The following is a 19,754-nucleotide window of genomic DNA, read 5'->3' on the forward strand; positions in this document are numbered from 1 at the left end:
TAGGATACCTAGAACTCTTTGTGTAGGCTTTTCTAAAACTATTGTTTAAATGTAAATAAATAAGGAGCCAAAATGTATTAAAACTCTGCAGACAAGGCATTTTAAAAAAATAGTTTGTATTCGGTTAAATTCTCAAAGCTCCCTTGTTAATTTGGCCTTTTTAATTTGGATATTTGTTTCCTGTGCCTAAAATAAGGGAAGAGCATATGCTACACAATTTAGTAATGAAAAATAAAACAAGTGGTGGAATGTGGAGGTAGTAGTGGGCTCATAAATCTGTGTACATGGGCTAACCACTAGATGGGGACAAAGAGTAATACTGTGTTAATGTAGTTTTACGCAGGCATATAATATGACCTGTTTCTTCCGGAAAACAACTGGTAAAGTGACTTGGGTTTCTCATATTAGAAGGAGGAGTTCAATTCTCAGCTCTGCTTGAAATGACTTTGTCTAATCTCTCAGTTATTTTATCTGTGGAATGAGGGAAGGACAGCTGCCAGTCCTAAGGCCCTGTGAAGTGCACAGAAATATTAACAGCAGTCAAAGGCCTGGAACTAGAACTAATGGTCTCTTGGTTTACAGCTCATTATGCATTCCCCTAAACTACAGATATTGTGTGGGGTATGTCTGTCCTTTTAAAAAAGTTAGAAAACGTGAGCATCATGTGAGATGTGTGACACTAGCCAGTTCTGTATTAGTTTTTTAAAAAGTAGAACATTCCTTACTTAAGTTTCTAATAACCCAACAGTTTATCAAAATTGAAAGAGCTGAAAATTCTAATTGATTTTTCATTATCTGAAAGTCTGTTTGTTTTTTACTTCATTCAACTGGGACAGTAAGGGCCAGATCCTTGGCTGCTTTGTGTCACTCTATTGGTACAGAGGTGCCCTAACTCTGGGTTTCCTGGTCACTTTATGATTACCCTTGGGGATCCTCTCTATCATTTGCTGTGGATGGAATTTGGGATTTCAGAGAGTTGCAAGAAAGATAGAGTGACGGACAGATCTTGGTGGAACATCAACTTAAGTTTCCCCTCTATGTTCAGGACAATTCCATGGATATCTTCCCAAAAATCAGACCTGGTAAGATAGCTGTTGTCTCTGGACCCTGCTAACTTAGTGTTCCCCTGCTGTTTGAATGTCTTTAAAAATTTCTTTATTTTTAAAGGTTCAGAATCCATTTGTGTGCTCTGCATAGCCAATGTGTGGCAGAGGCCTTGTCTTACTTACAGGCCTCTCATTTTTCTCCTCATTTTCATTAGCTCCTTAAAAAGGACAAAAACAAATTGAGAGCCCACAGAACACTGCAGATGAAGAGAGAGTTTTCAGACACACAATATCAAGTGACAAAATAAACTGAAGTGAGTCAGAAGTTTGAGCAATTTATGCTCTCCTTCTCTATTTCAGTCTCACCTAATAAAGTATTCTCCTTAAGGATATTAAATACTTGTGGGTTTTTAAAACCTGATCTTCACTCTGCATCTCAATATTGAAAATAACAATCACTAAAATTAAAATTACAGTTGGTTGCTTCCTGTGGATCTAGTGGTCTTTCTTGAAATGATGGGTGCTCCTCTAGTGATCTATATACTAAGTACAGTGCCGCTCCGATTTCTTCCAACATTTTGTGAGAAATCTAACTTGGAATATCTCCGGAATAATAAAATAGCTAGAGTAGACTTACAAAGTGCTCCTGTTCCCAGTGATTTATTTATGAAATGTATAGAGGGTTTGGATGGGGAATCACAGTCATAAGAGAATGAAAAGGCTTATTAGATCAATTATTCTATTGTGGAGCCCAGTGCAAGATTGTTTCCTACCATATAGTTTTCAGTGCTTTCTTCAGGCCAGTATTAAATAACCCAAACAATGAGGCTTCCACAACTTTTCCTGGTAAAGTATTCAATAGTTTAATAGGTCTCACTGCTGTGAAGTTTTTTCTGATTATACATCTACATTTTACTTGGTTTTAATTCATCCTTTTACTCCTGGTCATGCCTCATGTTATCACAGCACTGCCAACCCCAGGCATTCAAAAATCATGAGACTGGTTTAAAAATGAGATTTCTGAAAGTAATAAAATTTGGGGTTCTTTTTATTTACCTTCTGGTTTTTGAGTCTTTAGGAGTTCCCATTTTCCAACTTTTCTCTGCAACCACAAGGGCTGGAGCCTTACTCTCTCTCTCTCTCCCCTCCCTCCCCCATGCACACACCTTTTTCTTCCTTTAATGAAAAGTGGGGCTTCAAGCGAAATACTAAATATTGGTGACTCCTAAAATCACGACAGCTGGCAATATCGGTACCAATCTAAACAATTCTTTCCCATCATTGATGTTTACAACCTCAAAATACTTATAGGCTGTTATCGTGTCCTCTCCTAGTAATTGTTTAGCCAAGTTACTCATATTTAGCTTTTTTTATTCATTCTTCCAGTTCCCAGATCATTCTTTGCTCCTTTCAGAACTCTCTCCAATTTGTCTCCATTTTTTTTGTTTTGAAGTATCCAGAGTTAAATGCAGCCCACTAACACTGTATAGGCAAAAAGAAAAGGAGTACTTGTGGCACCTTAGAGACTAACCAATTTATTTGAGCATAAGCTTTCGTGAGCTCAAATAAATTGGTTAGTCTCTAAGGTGCCACAAGTCCTCCTTTTCTTTTTGCGAATACAGACTAACACAGCTGTTACTCTGAAAACTGTATAGACAGTTGTTTCCCGCTCTGATTCCTCTGGATATACAGCGCCAAATTGTATTGGCCTTTCTGCTACCCTGCTGCTTTGCTGAGAAACAGAGCTCATCATAAAATATACTGCAAGCATAGAAAACTATGTAGTGAACTAGAGTGTCTCGTTAGGAAGTTATTGAACATCATACGCCAGAGAACTGTTTATTTTCAGACGGTGGCTGGGGCTGAAATTAGCCTGGCTTTTCCCCCTTCTCCTCAGAAGTAAATTTCTGTCTGTTCCCTAAATATGTTAAGATGAGAGTTAAAATTCCATATATCTCTTTTGCAAATTAGGATCCTGATCCTGCAACTACTTTACACTTGAGTAACTTTACACACATGACAGGTATTTTCCACTGAATGCATCCGATGAAGTGAGCTGTAGCTCACGAAAGCTTATGCTCAAATAAATTTGTTAGTCTCTAAGGTGCCACAAGTACTCCTTTTCTTTTTACACACATGGGTAGTCTTATTGTACTCATTGGGGTTGTACTTGTATGTAAAGTGATTTGTGTGTTTGCAGAATTGGGACCTAGGCTTTTAATAGTGGTACTATCTAATGATATAACACACGAGTGTTTTCCTTCCCTATTGTCAATCCTATGCTGCAGATCTTTCCTAAATGTCTGCTCTTCTCTCTAAGCATCTTCAAAATGGCATTTTGATCCTTTGGTTTTATGAGCTACAACAGAAAGACAGATTCCATATTTGACTGCCTCTTTAACTCACATTTTAACATTAATAAGTCATGTGTTTGGGGTTCCTGGTTAAACAGAAGAACTTGCCTTCCCAGATAAATTACTATAGAAGGCAAATTTCAAGAAAATCTGACATCCTAAACAGGTTGTTTTGAAATACGTCCAGCTGGGAATTTTATTATTTAGATTTAGGCCAATTGTCTAATATCTTCTTTTCACATCAAATGTATGTCAATAATAATTTTATACCATATCTCACAATTGCTATACTTTAAACAAAAATTTATGTAATCACATTTAGATGTGTTAACAACACACAATGGGTCCAATAGAGAGTTTATATAATTTTATTTTCATGTGTGCACTAAAAATATTGAACGTATCAAAATAAAGAGAGAACTATTCAGAGGAGGTTAAAGAACAAATGACATTTTCTGCTTCATGTTTTTCTACAACATTAACCAAACATATTTTTGTCCCTTTGGCCCAAGTGGGTAGCCAGTATCCAGGGCCATGCAGTTATGATGAGAAATTTGTGGTACAAGTAAAGTGTATTTTTAGTGTAATCTTGTTTATTCACAAAAATGTGCACATGGTGCTTTTTCTCTGAATTACAGTAGAAACAATAGCAGGAAGTTTCTATGCTCAGAATTTCCCACATCTGCCACTATAGCAATCTCTGTGCCCAATAAGTCATACCCTCTGCTTCCACTTTGTGTCACATTTGCAACTCTGTGTTTTAGCTTTCTGCCTCCAGTACATACAACCTATGTCTTAGCCCTGCCTTTATAACCAAGGAAATGCCCCAGTCCACAAGGTTAGCTCTAACCTTTCATGTGACCTATTGTCTTCAGTTGTTGCCACCATGGTCTGCAGCTGTCTTTACTACATAAAGAGGCTTTATTGCTCCTTCTGTGGAGCCTGAGAGTGTGCTTGGCTCATTGGCTTTAATGAGTGCTGTGATTATCTTTATAACTAAGGCTGGGTCTACACTAGAAACTTTTGTCTGTATATAAGCTGCATCTACACTAGGAGGTTTGCTGTCATATATGTAAAATCAGCAAACCTTTTCTAATGTAGACTAGATCTAAGACTCACCTGCCATCAGCCATTAGCATCTTTCAGCACAACAGTATAACTCATTGGGTAATATGCACCTTTCCAAAGCTCATGCTGGAACATATTTAAATGTGAATGACCTGTACAAATTAATACGTTATCTGATCATGATTGCAGGTTTAACCATTAGGTAGATCCTTATGGATTTATAACAAATGTCCTGTTTTTCTGCACTGGATGCAAGTTGCTAATTTATTATGTAATAAGGATGAGAAAATGCTTTTAAATTCCCAGATCTCAAATTCCTTTACCCCATAAACAGGTTTGTGATATACCATGTTCTACACCATCACTCCAGAAGATGGTGACTTCTTTTTCATACCTGTACTTCAGAAAGAACTGCAGATTTTACATGTTCTTATGCTTTTATGTGGATGTTAGAGCCAAAGTATCCAAACATTTTGTGTGACCCCAAAGAAAAAAAAATACAGAAAGATACCACTTCAAAACAAAGAGTTGTCAGTAACACAAGTTTCCGAAATTCATGGATGCTTTCTTCTGAGTAGGGGAGGAGAGGATATAATATGTATAACCGATATTGCATTAGAAAGCAGTTAAAGCCAGAAAAAAGGAGATTGTGGGGGTCTCATATTCATTCTCTTTTGGTGAATCTCAGATTATATGCAGAGAGACGAGGTGGGTGAGGTAATATTTTTATTGGACCAACTTCTGTTGGTGAGACAGACAACATTTTGAGCCACACAGAGCTCTTTAGATCTGAGAAAGGTACTCCCAGTGTCACAGCAAAATGCAAGGTGGAACAGATTGTTTAGCATAAGTAGTTAGCACATATTGTGAGGGACCATTCAAGGTAGAGTGGCCCATTAATACCTCTGCAGTCATAGGACAAAAAGGGGGGTTAGTGGGTTACAGATTGCTGTAATAAGTCCTATGATTTAGGCTATGTCTACGCTGGCAATTGAATGACAAAAATTTTGTCTTTCAGAGGTGTTAAACCACACGCCCCGCAAAGACAAAAGGTTTGCTGCAACAAGTGCCAGTGTGAACAGCGCCTGCTGACAAAGCTAACCCTGCTCGTTGGGGGTGGAAGTTTTTTGTCTGCAGGAGAGCCGACAAACAGCAGCTACACTGTGTCGGCTCTGTCGCTAAAAGCTGTGAAGTGTAGACAAAGCCTAAGTAACTTTCAGCACCAGAACTATCCCCCAGTCCAGCTATGCTATTTCTGCTTCCCTCACCAGGAAGAAAACTTCTGCAATCAGAACTTGGCTGACAACTCTTATGCTGATACATGATGCAAATAGAGTCCAGTTCACTCTCCCACAGCTATATCGGCTAGTTCTGCAAGGCTAACAGGAGGAAACATCATTATGTCAGCAGGAGCAGCCCTATCCATGTTGGCAGCCAGGGCAAAAAATGTTTTTGGGCTCTCCCCCCACCTCCAAAACCAAGAAAACCCACAGTCAGCCAATCAGTATGAAGTAAAAATGTCTGGACAATCAAAGCAGAGCAAAAAAACCAAAAAACCTTATCTAGTAGCACAATGATACAGCACCCCCGTGGAATTTGGTGCTCAGAGCAACTGCCCTGCTCTCTCACCTGCACATGCTTGCTAGCTTGTGCTTGCTCTCTCTCACCCACCAACCCCCCAAAACAGCCCTGTGTGTCAGTAAAGTGAGCAGATCTGATTTGACGATTGTAGGGAGCAGATAGGTTGATTAAGAACTCTGTAATTTTACATTATCAGTTTTTGGACCATAACTGCTGGGGGTAAGAGATAATTGCAGTGGATAGGTACTTGCTTTGAAGCTCCCAATGGTGCTGCAAGAGCATGAATGCCAACCTCAGGGCAAACTGTTAAAAACCAGGGCACAAACCTCCAAATGGTTGTGAGTTCTAAATTAGGATTTCACCAACAAGATAGATAAAAGTTGTTCTCTTTTGCTATAGAGGGCAGCACAAAAGGTAATGGGTTCAAACTACAACATAGCAGATTTAGATTAAATCTCAGGAAAAGCTTACCATCTGTAAGAATAGTAGGACAGTGGCACAGACTGTCTAGGGAAGTTGTGGAAGTTCCTTCACTGGATGTTTTCAAAAAAGGAGGCTGGATAGCCATCTGTCTTTGGATGATTAGGCACAACAAATCCTGCATTTTAGCAAGGGGTTAGACTAGATGATCTTTGTGGTCCACGATTCTAAGTGCAAACTCTTTGTGCATTCTAACAGCCTTCTGTAGCTCACGAAAGCTCATGCTCAAATAAATTGGTTAGTCGCTAAGGTGCCACAAGTACTCCTTTTCTTTTTGCAAATACAGACTAACACGGCTGTTACTCTGGAACCAGCCTGAATACGGAGTCACAGACAGTCCCCTGAGGGTATTCTGGTCTGTCTTGCCTCCCTGGTATGTGTATCTTTGTGATAGAGGGCCCCTTACAGTAAGAATCACAGCAATATTCAGGTTATTCCTAATCCCAAAGGACCAGTCACTTACCCCAGGTCAATTGCGCTTTAGATCTCAGGCCAATTGTAACTATTTCTGAAGAAGTGCAGTTCTTCACACTAATTAATATAGATTCATACAGCCACAGAGGCTTGCAATACAACTGCTCAAATATTACATTACAGAATAGAATACAGATATTACAAGTAACATTAAAGTATGCAGCAATTCAAAAGCAATCAATAGAGACTAAACACTTTCTTATAACTCGAATGCCTGGCTTATCAATAGTAACCCAAAAGTGAGTCAGACAGATTCTAGCTATGTATCTGTGAATGTCCAGTTGAGACATGGGGCCCATGGCATGAGCTTGCATGGCTGGGGCTAATGTTCTTTGACTTTCATGAACATTATGTTTGCTTAGGGCTTATTAACGCCCTTCCCTTCCCATTCCCTCCCACCCCAAGTCCTGCAAGTGCATTTTGGTTGGTGACTGTAGTGTAGCTGAACTAAACTGTAAAATAGTAGTTCTTGCAAGGTTTGGTATTCCAGATTTTGTGGAATGTCCCTCAGGAGAAAAGGAATAACATCCAGAGGATGTTATGAATATGCGTGGGATAGGCTGTCAAATTTCTCCTACAAAATGGGGACTTTGTGATACAGGAAGAGTGCCTGCTTCTCTCTCCCTGTGGAATGCGTTTCATATCCTACAGCTGCTGGTTATTTGGTCTGACACCTCAGAGAAATCAAACTTTTTTTAAAAAAAAAATTATACGGTTGATCTGACAGGGTTTGATCCCATTCGTTACTCCAAGTACATGCGGTTTCTGAATGCACTGCAGCTGTTCTGCATTCAGAAAGCTGTTGGGCTACTGTGTTCAATCAAAAAAAAAGTAAAGTGGTAAAAATATTACTTTGAAGTTGTGGAATGACAGCAGTTTCTTTCTATGGGTGTTATGAAATTTCAGTTACATAAAGTGGTGGTTTTGTTCTATTTTTTAGTCATAATGTTGAGTATAACACATTGATGACTGAGATTTATTACTGGACAAAGCAAGTATTTTTGTTTGGTTGTTTTTTTAAACTTTTTAGGCAAACCGAATTCCCATGAACTGAGGGACTATTAATACTGTACTGGCTAGTGGCAGATATAACTTAGATAATTTATTCACTTCAAGGTCCAAGAGACACAAACAAGGATTTCATCTCAAGGCCAAAAGACCAAAAACATCAAGACACTTGATCACAGCCTTTGATAGGCCAAGAGACTACTTACACTTGATCTTTAGTGTATGTGTTCCCAGTGGACTTCTCTCATGAACAGCTTTGCCATCAAGCTTTGGTCCAAACCTGTAACACCTGCTGCTTCAGTTCTGAGCCTACTCCAGGTCTTTCAATATAATTAGGTACTGATCTAAACTATCCTTTGCTGTTCTTATCCTGAACCTGTTCTGACTGAGATTGATAGTGTTGTGTCAGAGATCCATTAAGGACAAGACCTGTTCCAGAATTTGAACTCAGATCTCCAAGGGTGAAAGGTTAATGATCTCATTCCCTCTCGGTTAAAGAAAAGTTTACCAGTAGGATCACTATGCATTCTGTGAGATGAAGAGGTAACATGCTGGAAAATGGGTAGTAATGTGTATAATCTGGACTGTCGGACTGTTCTTGATTCTAATGTAGCCATGTATACTTACCTTAGTAAATGCAATTCTGGTATAGGTTTCTGGTCAACCTAGTATGGTACTTTGTCTCTGATTGGCAGCTGCTTTACAAGAAGTTTAAAATCCCACACTGCACCTGATAGTGTAGTATAATTCCATAAACAATTCTTCAATTAGAAGGACTCAGGGTTGGTTAAATATGACATACCTAAGTGTAAATTAAACAGCAAGAAAATCCGTATTATGGGGCATCTCTTAACCCTAATACCCACAAAACCTTTCAATTGAATACGTCAAAGACTCCATATCTTCACAAGAAACTTTATTCAGCCACCAACAGAACACAGTAATCTCTCTTACAGTAAAAATGGAAAACCTTAATTACGTCCTCAGCAGCATTGGCGGGTGTTCATGTTTAACATACATGCACAGGTTAAGTATACAATGTGTTATGTGTTTATGGTAGAAGTGTGAAGTTTTAAATAAGGTTTTGGATAGATGAAAGGTGAAGGAGAAAAGCAATATTGGTATTTAGGTGGTTGCACTTAAATTATTTTACTTGTTTCATTGGTAGATAAGATATTACTGGTTGGAGCAAATGGCATCTGTTTAGCACACACATACCAGCTTTAACCAGATCTGTAATTCAATCAATCAAAGAACTAGTTCAGTGGTTTTCAAACAGGGTGCACATACCCCTGGGGGTACGGAGAGGGTACATCAAGTCATCAGGATATATACCTAGTTTTATGACAGGCTACACAAAAAGTCTAGCAAAGTTAGTATAAACTAAAATTTAATACAGACAAAATGAGAAAGTAAGCAATTTTTCAGTTATCGTGTCCTATGACACTTTTGTATTTTTATGTCTGATTTTGTAAGCAAGTAGTTTTTAAGTGAGGTGAAACTTGGGGTATGCAAGACAAATCAGACTCCTGAAAGGGGTACAGTAGTCTGGAAAGGCTGAGACCCGCTGAACTAGTTGATGTCAAGCATTAATACTTTCCATCATAACAACACTCTCCAACTCCGCTCTACCCATCTTTCTAGTTTAACATTTTTACACCCTGAATAACTTATGTCCCAGATAGAAAAGAAATAATAATGGTGGGTGAAAGGGAAGAATGGGGAGCACACAGAGTCGATAGAGAGGGAGAGGGAGGGGACACACAGGGCCCTGGGCATGTGGAGAAGGGAGGAATGGGGGCACACAGAATCCTTGGCATGAGGGGAGAATATGAGACAATGGTAGGGAGTGGAGGAAGACATGGGGGACACATACAGCCTCTGACATGTGGCAGAGGAGGGATTGGGGACACGCATACAACTTCTAGCATTGGGGAAAAGACAGATGTAACAGATATTGCAATTCCATGCAATATCTTTGGGAACGATGTTGTATTATGTTTATGTATCATTGTGGGCCAAGGATTATATGCAACTCCAGGGGGGAGGACTACAACAGTTCCTCCAGGAACCAAAAACAGTGAGGGGGAGATTAAGATGAATCACTTAGTTTGTAAACACCTCCAGAGAAGTACCACACCTTGTGATGTTTGCATATAATGGTTCACACTGGGTTATTCAGAGACTCAGACAAAGAAAGGGATTTTGGTATGCAAAGGCTGACTTTGAACTGGCTCAGGGCTCTCTTTCTAATCCAGCAAGCAGACGGGATCTTCTGTCCAGAAGAGGCCCTAAACATTACAGAAGGGTTAGAAAGACTTTGGCCAACTAGGGCCCCATAAGAGTGGTGGTGATTCCTGGTATGTTTAGTATGTGTTTAAATCTGTTTTTTAAAATATGTTTTCTCTGTAATGCTTTTACCTTAAGAATAAATGAGCTTGCTAAGAAAGAACTGAGTGGTAACTTTTAACTGCTGGCAATGCACTGGTCAGAGCCCCTGAGAGAAAGCAAAGCTAGCCTTTTGGGGAGACTGGCTTGCTGGGTATATCACAGTGTAAGGCAGGGATGGATAAAAGCCCTGGTCACAAGGCTCCCTGTCCAGGCTGGATGGCTGGAGACCTGAGACCTGATTGGGGACTATTGGAGTGAACCATGGAGGGGAATACATGTGCAATTACCTTGAAACGGTGACAGCAGGAATGGAGGGCGATGGGAGTGGGGGGTGGGAGGTGCACAGAGCCCCTAGTGTGAGGGAGAAGGTCGGGGTGTTGCAGGGAGTCCCTGAAATAGAGCGGGATGGGACGGTTGCACACAGACCTTATGGGGCACAGTGGATGAATGCAAGAAGCCCCTGGTGTGCAGAGAGCTCAGCTTACAGAAGCAGAAACAAAGGGCATGGCTACACTTGCAGATGTAGAGTGCTGTGAGTTAAACCAGCCTTCGGAGACCACAGCAGGGAAAGTGCTGCTGTGTGTTCACACTGTCAGCTGAAAGCGCACTGGCGTGGCCACATTTGTGGCACTTGCAGCAGCATTGGGAGCGGTGCATTATGGGCAGTTATCCCACAGAGCATCTCTTCCCATTCTGGTGCTGTGGATTGTGGGAAGGGGGCGAAGGGGGATGGGACATTCTGGGTTCTGTCCCAATGCCCCGTGATGCATCGCTTCACATCTCAGCATTCCCTGTGCTTACGTCCACATTTGGCGCCATCTTTCAACGTATTTTTGTACTGCGTGCTCTGTCTTCCCTTTCAGTCCGTGGGAATATATCCTGAACTGCTGAGGAATATGCTGATGGGTCTCGCCAGCACATCACAAATTGTAGTCGAGTTACTCCTTAAGCTACAAACTGATGGTGAGGAGTCTGACGATGATGTCGACTTGCAAAATGCATATGACATGAGATTCTTGTGGCATTCACGGACATGCTCACCACAGTGGAACACTGCTTTTGGCTTGGGAAACAAGCACTGAATGGTGGGATCACATCGTCATGAAAGTCTGGGATGACCAGCAGTGGCTGCAGAACTTTCGGATGAGAAAAGCCACTTTCATGGGACTGTGTGTGGAGCTCGCCCCCACCCTGCGGTGCAAGGACAGGAGATTGAGAGCTGCCCTGATGGTGGAGAAGCAGGTGGCTATTGCAATCTGGAAGCTGGCAACTCCAGACAGCTGTCTATCAGTTGCTAACCAGTTTGGAGTGGGAAAGTTGACCGTTGGAATAGTGTTGATGCAAGTTTGCAGGGCCATAAATCGCATCCTGCTCAGAAGAACCATGACTCTGGGTAACGTGCATGACATTGTGGCTGGCTTTGCACAAATGGGTTTCCCTAACTGCGAAGGGGTGATAGATGGGACGCATATTCCAATTCTGGCACCAGCTCACTTAGCCTCCGAGTACATAAATTGGAAGGAGTATTTCAAGGAATCCCTGTTGAGGTTACAGGGACAAACCATCCTGATGAGTCGAAAGAATAGTAAATATGGCAGGCGACCAGCTTGGCTTAATGGTGAAATCCTAGCGGATCTTAAACATAAAAAAGAAGCTTACAAGAAGTGGAAGGTTGGACATATGACCAGGGAAGAGTATAAAAATATTGCTCGGGCATGTAGGAATGATATCAGGAGGGCCAAATCGCACCTGGAGCTGCAGCTAGCAAGAGATGTCAAGAGTAACAAGAAGGGTTTCTTCAGGTATGTTGGCAACAAGAAGAAAGCCAAGGAAAGTGTGGGCCCCTTACTGAATGAGGGAGGCAACCTAGTGACAGAGGATGTGGAAAAAGCTAATGTACTCAATGCTTTTTTGCCTCTGTCTTCACTAACAAAGTCAGCTCCCAGACTGCTGCGCTGGGCATCACAAAATGGGGAAGAGATGGCCAGCCCTCTGTGGAGATAGAGGTGGTTAGGGACTATTTAGAAAAGCTGGACATGCACAAGTCCATGGGGCCGGACGAGTTGCATCCGAGAGTGCTGAAGGAATTGGCGGCTGTGATTGCAGAGCCATTGGCCATTATCTTTGAAAACTCGTGGCGAACGGGGGAAGTCCCGGATGACTGGAAAAAGGCTAATGTAGTGCCAATCTTTAAAAAAGGGAAGAAGGAAGATCCTGGGAACTACAGGCCAGTCAGCCTCACCTCAGTCCCTGGAAAAATCATGGAGCAGGTCCTCAAAGAATCAATCCTGAAGCACTTGCATGAGAGGAAAGTGATCAGGAACAGCCAGCATGGATTCACCAAGGGAAGGTCATGCCTGACTAATCTAATCGCCTTTTATGATGAGATTACTGGTTCTGTGGATGAAGGGAAAGCAGTGGATGTATTGTTTCTTGACTTTAGCAAAGCTTTTGACACGGTTTCCCACAGTATTCTTGTCAGCAAGTTAAAGAAGTATGGGCTGCATGAATGCACTATAAGGTGGGTAGAAAGCTGGCTAGATTGTCGGGCTCAACGGGTAGTGATCAATGGCTCCATGTCTAGTTGGCAGCCGGTGTCAAGTGGAGTGCCCCAGGGGTCGGTCCTGGGGCCGGTTTTGTTCAATATCTTCATAAATGATCTGGAGGATGGTGTAGATTGCACTCTCAGCAAATTTGCGGATGATACTAAACTGGGAGGAGTGGTAGATACGCTGGAGGGGAGGGATAGGATACAGAAGGACCTAGACAAATTGGAGGATTGGGCCAAAAGAAATCTGATGAGGTTCAATAAGGATAAGTGCAGGGTCCTGCACTTAGGACGGAAGAATCCAATGCACCGCTACAGACTAGGGGCCGAATGGCTAGGCAGCAGTTCTGCGGAAAAGGACCTAGGGGTGACAGTGGATGAGAAGCTGGATATGAGTCAGCAGTGTGCCCTTGTTGCCGAGAAGGCCAATGGCATTTTGAGGTGTATAAGTAGGGGCATAGCGAGCAGATCTAGGGACGTGATCGTTCCCCTCTATTCGACATTGGTGAGGCCTCATCTGGAGTACTGTGTCCAGTTTTGGGCCCCACACTACAAGAAGGATGTGGATAAATTGGAGAGAGTCCAGCGAAGGGCAACAAAAATGATTAGGGGTCTAGAACACATGAGTTATGAGGAGAGGCTGAGGGAGCTGGGATTGTTTAGCCTGCAGAAGAGAAGAATGAGGGGGGATTTGATAGCTGCTTTCAACTACCTGAAAGGAGGTTCCAAAGAGGATGGCTCTAGACTGTTCTCAATGGTAGCAGATGACAGAACGAGGAGTAATGGTCTCAAGTTGCAGTGGGAGAGGTTTAGATTGGATATTAGGAAAAACTTTTTCACTAAGAGGGTGGTGAAACACTGGAATGCGTTACCTAGGGAGGTGGTAGAATCTCCTTCCTTAGAGGTTTTTAAGGTCAGGCTTGACAAAGCCCTGGCTGGGATGATTTAACTGGGAATTGGTCCTGCTTCGAGCAGGGGGTTGGACTAGATGACCTTCTGGGGTCCCTTCCAACCCTGATATTCTATGATTTCTCTGTGGTTCTCCAGGTGCTTGTGGATCACCGTGGGCGTTTCATTTACATTAAAGCAGGCTGGTCTGGAAAGGTGCATGATGCACGCATCTTTCGGAACACTGGCCTGTTCAGGAAGCTGCAAGCCGGGACTTTCTTCCCAGACTAAAAGATCACCATAGGGGAAGTCAAAATGCCCATTGTGATCCTTGGAGACCCTGCTTACCCTTTAATGCCATGGCTCATGAAACCCTACACAGGGAGCCTTGACAGCAGCAAGGAGTGGTTCAAAAATAGGCTAAGTTGGTGTAGAATGACTGTGGAGTGTGCTTTTGGCTGTTTAAAGGGCCGCTGGTGCTGTCTGTATGGGAAGCTGGACCTGGCCAATGACAGCATCCCCACAGTTATATCTTCATGCTGTACCCTCCATAACATTTGTGAAGAGAAGGGTGAAAGATTCACTCAGGCATGGACCTCGGAGGTTCAACACCTGGAGGCTGAATTTGAACAGTCAGAGAGCAAGTCTATTAGAGGGGCCCAGTGTGGGGCTGCAAGGATTAGGGATTCCTTGAGGGAGCAATTTGAGGCTGAAAGCCACCAGTAATGTTTGGTGCCCTGCACGAGAGTGAAGTGCAGTGGTTCCAATGTTAGTAGGAATCTGTGTTTGCTACGTATGATGCACTGACTTGCAGTGCCTGTTGCTTTCCTGGGCTACGGTATCTTTTACTTAATGCAATAATAAAGAATGTTTTCAAAGCCAAAAAATTCATTTATTGAAAAGAAACACAACTGCTTGGGAAACAGAAAGGGCATGACACATCTGTGCTGTGTGGGACGAGGGAAGGGGGTGGGGTGGGGAATGGGACAATCACAGATTTGCGTATGTCCTGTTATCATACTCAGCCTTCCTGTTTGGAGTGCCATGCAGTGAGTGCTGCACTTCAGGCTGGCTAAAGTGCATGGTGGTGGGGGTTGAGTGCAGTGGGTAAGAGTTGTAGTTTGCAGGGCTGGGTGGTGAAGCTACAAGTGCTAAAGGCAGCTGGTGGCGATAAAAACCCAGATGTTGGGGAAAGTGGTTGGCAGTGACATGGGGGCACAAGGGAAAGAGTTTTGGGACAAGGGCTGCTGTGGGGGCAGGCACAGAAGTGCTCCGCCTGCTTTGCTATGAGCGCCTGTATTGAGTCCGCTTAGAGCTCCATGATGCTTAGCAGCTGCTCCGTGCTTTGGTGCCGGTGATCCGCATTCTGCTGGCGGACCCTCCTTTCACTCTCCTGCACTTTTTGATTTTCATTAAGGGACTGCTGCATGACTTTATGCAGCATGTCCTCTTTGCTTCTTCGTGGATGCTTCCTGATTCTTTGAAGTCTTTTGGCTGTTGATAACAAGGATGTCTGGGATCTCAAAGTTGCATCTGTAAAGCCAAAATGCAACACTTAACGGAGGCAGCATTGTTCACACCAGACAGAGCAATGATTCAGCCATACTTAAAGACAAGCACAGTGTACACAATAGCAGAAATTGCCCCTCCCAGAGCGAGCGCACATAACCCACAGGAGCCCCAAAATGGTGAGTGAGCACAGGGGTAAGGGGGACTGAATGTTTCACGGCCATACTGTCCTCTGGGGTTCTGTGCCTTGGGGAAAGCCAACAGCTGCTGGGGGCCCCTATACTGAACACTGTCCCCACATTTTCCACAGGAGTTCGTCCTGGAAGATATCTCGCTGCAGAGGGTGACCTGGGAAGCAAGGGAGGGTCTTCTACTACAATTCGGCTTCCACCCTGGCCCATATGCAGCTTGCCTGTGTGCAGCAATGATCCTCCCGCCCGTCACGGCACAGTGGTGCGGACATGGTAGCCTTACTGGGACAAGGAGCACAGTACCTCTGCCAAGGAACCTGCGCAAGCGGATTGCCTAGTTTCTGCATGAGACTTTTGAAGAGATCACTGAGGCTGATTACCACAATGTGAGAGAGCACATCAACGCCCTATTCCGTATCTAGGCATGCAGGCAGCCCTAACCCTCCTTGCTCCAAGAGCCTGCACTGAACAACTTCCTTCCCAAAATAAAAGCCACTTACCGGGCACCTCCTCTGCTGTTTGTTCTTTCCCAAGCACTGTTTGCTGCGACTGGCTACCTTCCTCCTGGCTCGAAAACAGCTCCTGGCTGCATGCATCTCAGGATTCCAGGCTATCCCCCTCCTCCTCAGCACCCTCACTCCCGCTTTCCTCTTCCTGCCTTGTTGAACTGGGCTCTGAAGTGTCCATGGTGGTCTTCAGGCTGGAGGTGGGATCGCCCCCAAGTATTGCGTCAAGCTCTTAATAGAAATGGCAGGTTGTGGGGGCAGCACCAGAGTGTTGGTTTGCTTCCCGCTCTTTGTGGTAGGCATTCCACAGCTCCTTCACTTTAACCCTGCACTGCTCTGCGTCTGGTCACGGCCCCTTTCCATCATGTCCCTTGATATCTGCCCAAAGGTATAGTAATTCCTATGGCTGGAGCGCAGCTGGGACTGGACAGCTTCCTCCCCCAAAACACTGATGAGGTCCAGCACCTCGCTATTGCTCCATACTGGGGATCACCTGGCGCATGGAGGCATGGTCACCTGGAAAGGTTTGCTGAGAGCACTCCACGCCTGGCTGAGCAAACGGGAAGGGGATTTTCAGAATTCCCAGAGAATTTAAAGGACGGGTCTGACTGTTGGTCACCTGACGGCAGGGCAGTAGAGTTCAAAGTGATGATGAGAGTGGCTAGAACAGGCATTGTGGGGCACTTCTGGAGGCCGATCAGAGCGCATTAATAGACCAGGGAGTCCACACTGGTGCCACAGTGCTCCAGCCGGGGTGCAGCAAGCTTTAGGTTCTCGTGCAGGTGGATTACCAGGAGTACTCCAGCCGCGGAGTCCGGGCACTCTATGTGCCTTGCCAGTGTGGACGTGTCAGGAGTTAGGGTGCCCGGGGCTGCTTTAATGCGCTCTAACTTGCAAGTGTAGCCAAGCCCAAAGTGTGTGACCCCTTAGGATTCCCCATTACAAGTATAAGGATTACCTGCTGAAAATGCTAAAACCTTACCTAATGGTAAACAGCTAAAAGAAAACTGTTCAATGTGACCTAATGTGTTTTTAATTACAGGAACTGACATTCATTTTGTAAAAAATGCTCAATTTGCTGACCGAGAACAATCTCATTTATCACATGTGCTTGGATGCTGCATAATTACAAAACATACATTGGCACTTAGGAATGTACTTCCATCTCCTAAATGATTTACATAAAAATGTAAATTAGAATTAAGTTCAAGCCACAAAATTCTGATTAGGAGCCACATTTCAGATATCCCAAAATTCAGGATCCTAAGTTTTGATTAGAGTCCATCTCCAATTTAAATGTTAGTACAAAATGAAACACTCAGAAAAAAATACATTGATGTGGCTTAATATACTTGCAGTATGTGAGTATGATTCAGAATCTGGATTGCATTCTGATGGCAATCTGAAGGTGATGCTAATGGACTGAGAGACAGCCCTCTTTAACACTTGCCATAGCATTTTTACTAACATATACCAGATGTGGGTAGTTAATTGTTCTCAGATGTGATAAGTACCTACCAGTGCTAATTTTGTTTTTGGTAAACAGTGGCCAAAGGCTCTTGCTGTTCATTTGATAAGCTTGTGACTGTTTACACTTTATCTATTAATAAAAGTGTGACACTCCTTTAGTTTTCCTTTCCCAGGGCCACTCAAGGTACCTGTCTTAAGTACTCAGACAAAGTAAACAAATGAGGCAGGTTAACTTTGTAACCTGGTTCAGTGTTACCTTTGGAGTTCAGCTCAATGCCATAAAAACTGCATTAACTACATGCCATTTTAAATAAACCTTATAGCATGAACCCTTCTTTCTTTTATGGATTTAGTACATTTCACAAGTTCTTTCAGCTTTCGAGCAGTCATAGTACCTTTCACTGTGTTCCTGGTGCAAGAAAAATAATGTTTAAGATGACTGATTTGATTCAGGTTTTGTTTGTTTTTGTGAGTTTTGAGAGATTTTTTTTAAGTGCTGGTGAAAGTGCTAAATTGACAGCTGTGGAGACTGAAGTTCTCTATTCACAGAACAGGTACAACATTGGCAGTAACCCCATGCTGCTTGACATTTTTGCCCCAGCCAGAACTTGGAAGGATCAGCTATTGGTATGACTTGAGAGCAGAATTGTCTCAATTGCTCATTTAGTCTCTGTCCTTTGTTGAGACTGCTAGCAATTTGTACTTGTCCTGTCCCCTAGGAACTAGACCAAGACATGCACAGTATATATACAGTGTATATGAGGCATCATGGTCTTGTAGTTTCAGAAAACGACTTGGAGTTCTGTTTCTGGTTACATAGTAAGAATATGGTGAGGATTAGAACCAAGAATTCCAGAGTATAGGATGGCCCAGTGGCTGTAGCATGGCGTAGTAGTATGTTGGAGAGGAAGAGGAATCAGTTGTGTTTGGGATGGGCTGCAGCAAAGAACTATTTGATAAACCTGCCCAAAAAATGCAAAGACCTACTTTACAAACACGAGTCAGAACAGTAGAAAAAAGAGACAGTGCTTGTTAGCATTGCCACCCACAAATCTCAGAACAATTGTATGTTCCTGTTAAACAGTCCACAGAAATATACTTCAATGGAAAGGTTTCAGAGTAGCAGCCATGTTAGTCTGTATCCTCAAAAAGAACAGGAGTACTTGTGGCACCTTAGAGACTAACAAATTTATTAGAGCACAAGCTTTCATGGGCTACAGCCCACTTCATCGGATTCATAGAATGAAACATATAGTAAGAAGATATATATATATATATATATATACACACATACAGAGAAGGTGGAAGTTGCCATACAAACTGTAAGAGGCTAATTAATTAAGATGAGCTATTATCAGCAGGCAAAAAAAACCTTTCGTAGTGATAATCAAGATGGCCCATTTAGACAGTTGACAACAAGAATTATTCCCCTAAGTTAAGTATCCTCACACCTTCTTGTCAACTGTCTAAATGGGCCATCTTGATTATCACTACAAAAGTTTTTTTCTCCTGCTGATAATAGCTCATCTTAATTAATTAGCCTCTTACAGTTTGTATGGCAACTTCCACCTTCTCTGTATGTGTATATATATATCTTCTTACGATATGTTCCATTCTATGAATCCGATGAAGTGGGCTGTAGCCCACGAAAGCTTATGCTCTAATAAATTTGTTAGTCTCCAAGGTGCCACAAGTACTTCTGTCATTTTTTCAATGGAAACGTTATTAAGTAGTCACCATTAGGATTCCGAGTTAACACCACATCAGCATGAGGGCTGCTCACAACTCTTGGAACTCTTGTTCAGCCTATCAGAGTTGCTGAGGCAGACTTTCACATGGTCACATTTAGATGGTTTTCTTTGCAACCATAAGACTGCTAGAAATTTAACTTAAAAAAAAAAAAGCTTCAGTTCTTCAGAAATGGATGAAGCTGCCTGTAAAATGCTGGGACAGCATAGCACCACGTAACAGAACAATCTTATCCCTGAGGGCAAAAGGACAGAATCCCAGGAAGGGTCTCAGTGGTGCCGTTTCTGACTGTAGGCCATACAGGATATTACAAGTGCAAAGGCTGTATAATGTTCTAGCCAGTTGCATGTCAGTCTCAAAAATAAAATGAAAAGCTCAGGGAAGCAATGACACAGTGATTGCTCCCCAGTCCCTCCAGAGTATAAACCTGTTTCCTCAAGTGTAATACTCAAAATATCACACTTATGGTCGTTGTTAAACACATCTATCCT

The 19,754-nt window shown here is 42.8% G+C and overlaps 1 protein-coding gene across 4 annotated transcripts in view; it reads left to right on the forward strand.

Moving 5' to 3' along the window:
- RAD51B (RAD51 paralog B) overlaps positions 1-19,754 on the forward strand; it is a 713,517-nt gene that overhangs the window by 289,605 nt on the left and 404,158 nt on the right. The window lies entirely within an intron of this gene.

The sequence above is a fragment of the Lepidochelys olivacea genome (genome assembly GCF_965140295.1).
Source record: "Lepidochelys olivacea isolate rLepOli2 genome assembly, chromosome: 6".
NCBI lineage: Eukaryota > Metazoa > Chordata > Testudines > Cheloniidae > Lepidochelys > Lepidochelys olivacea.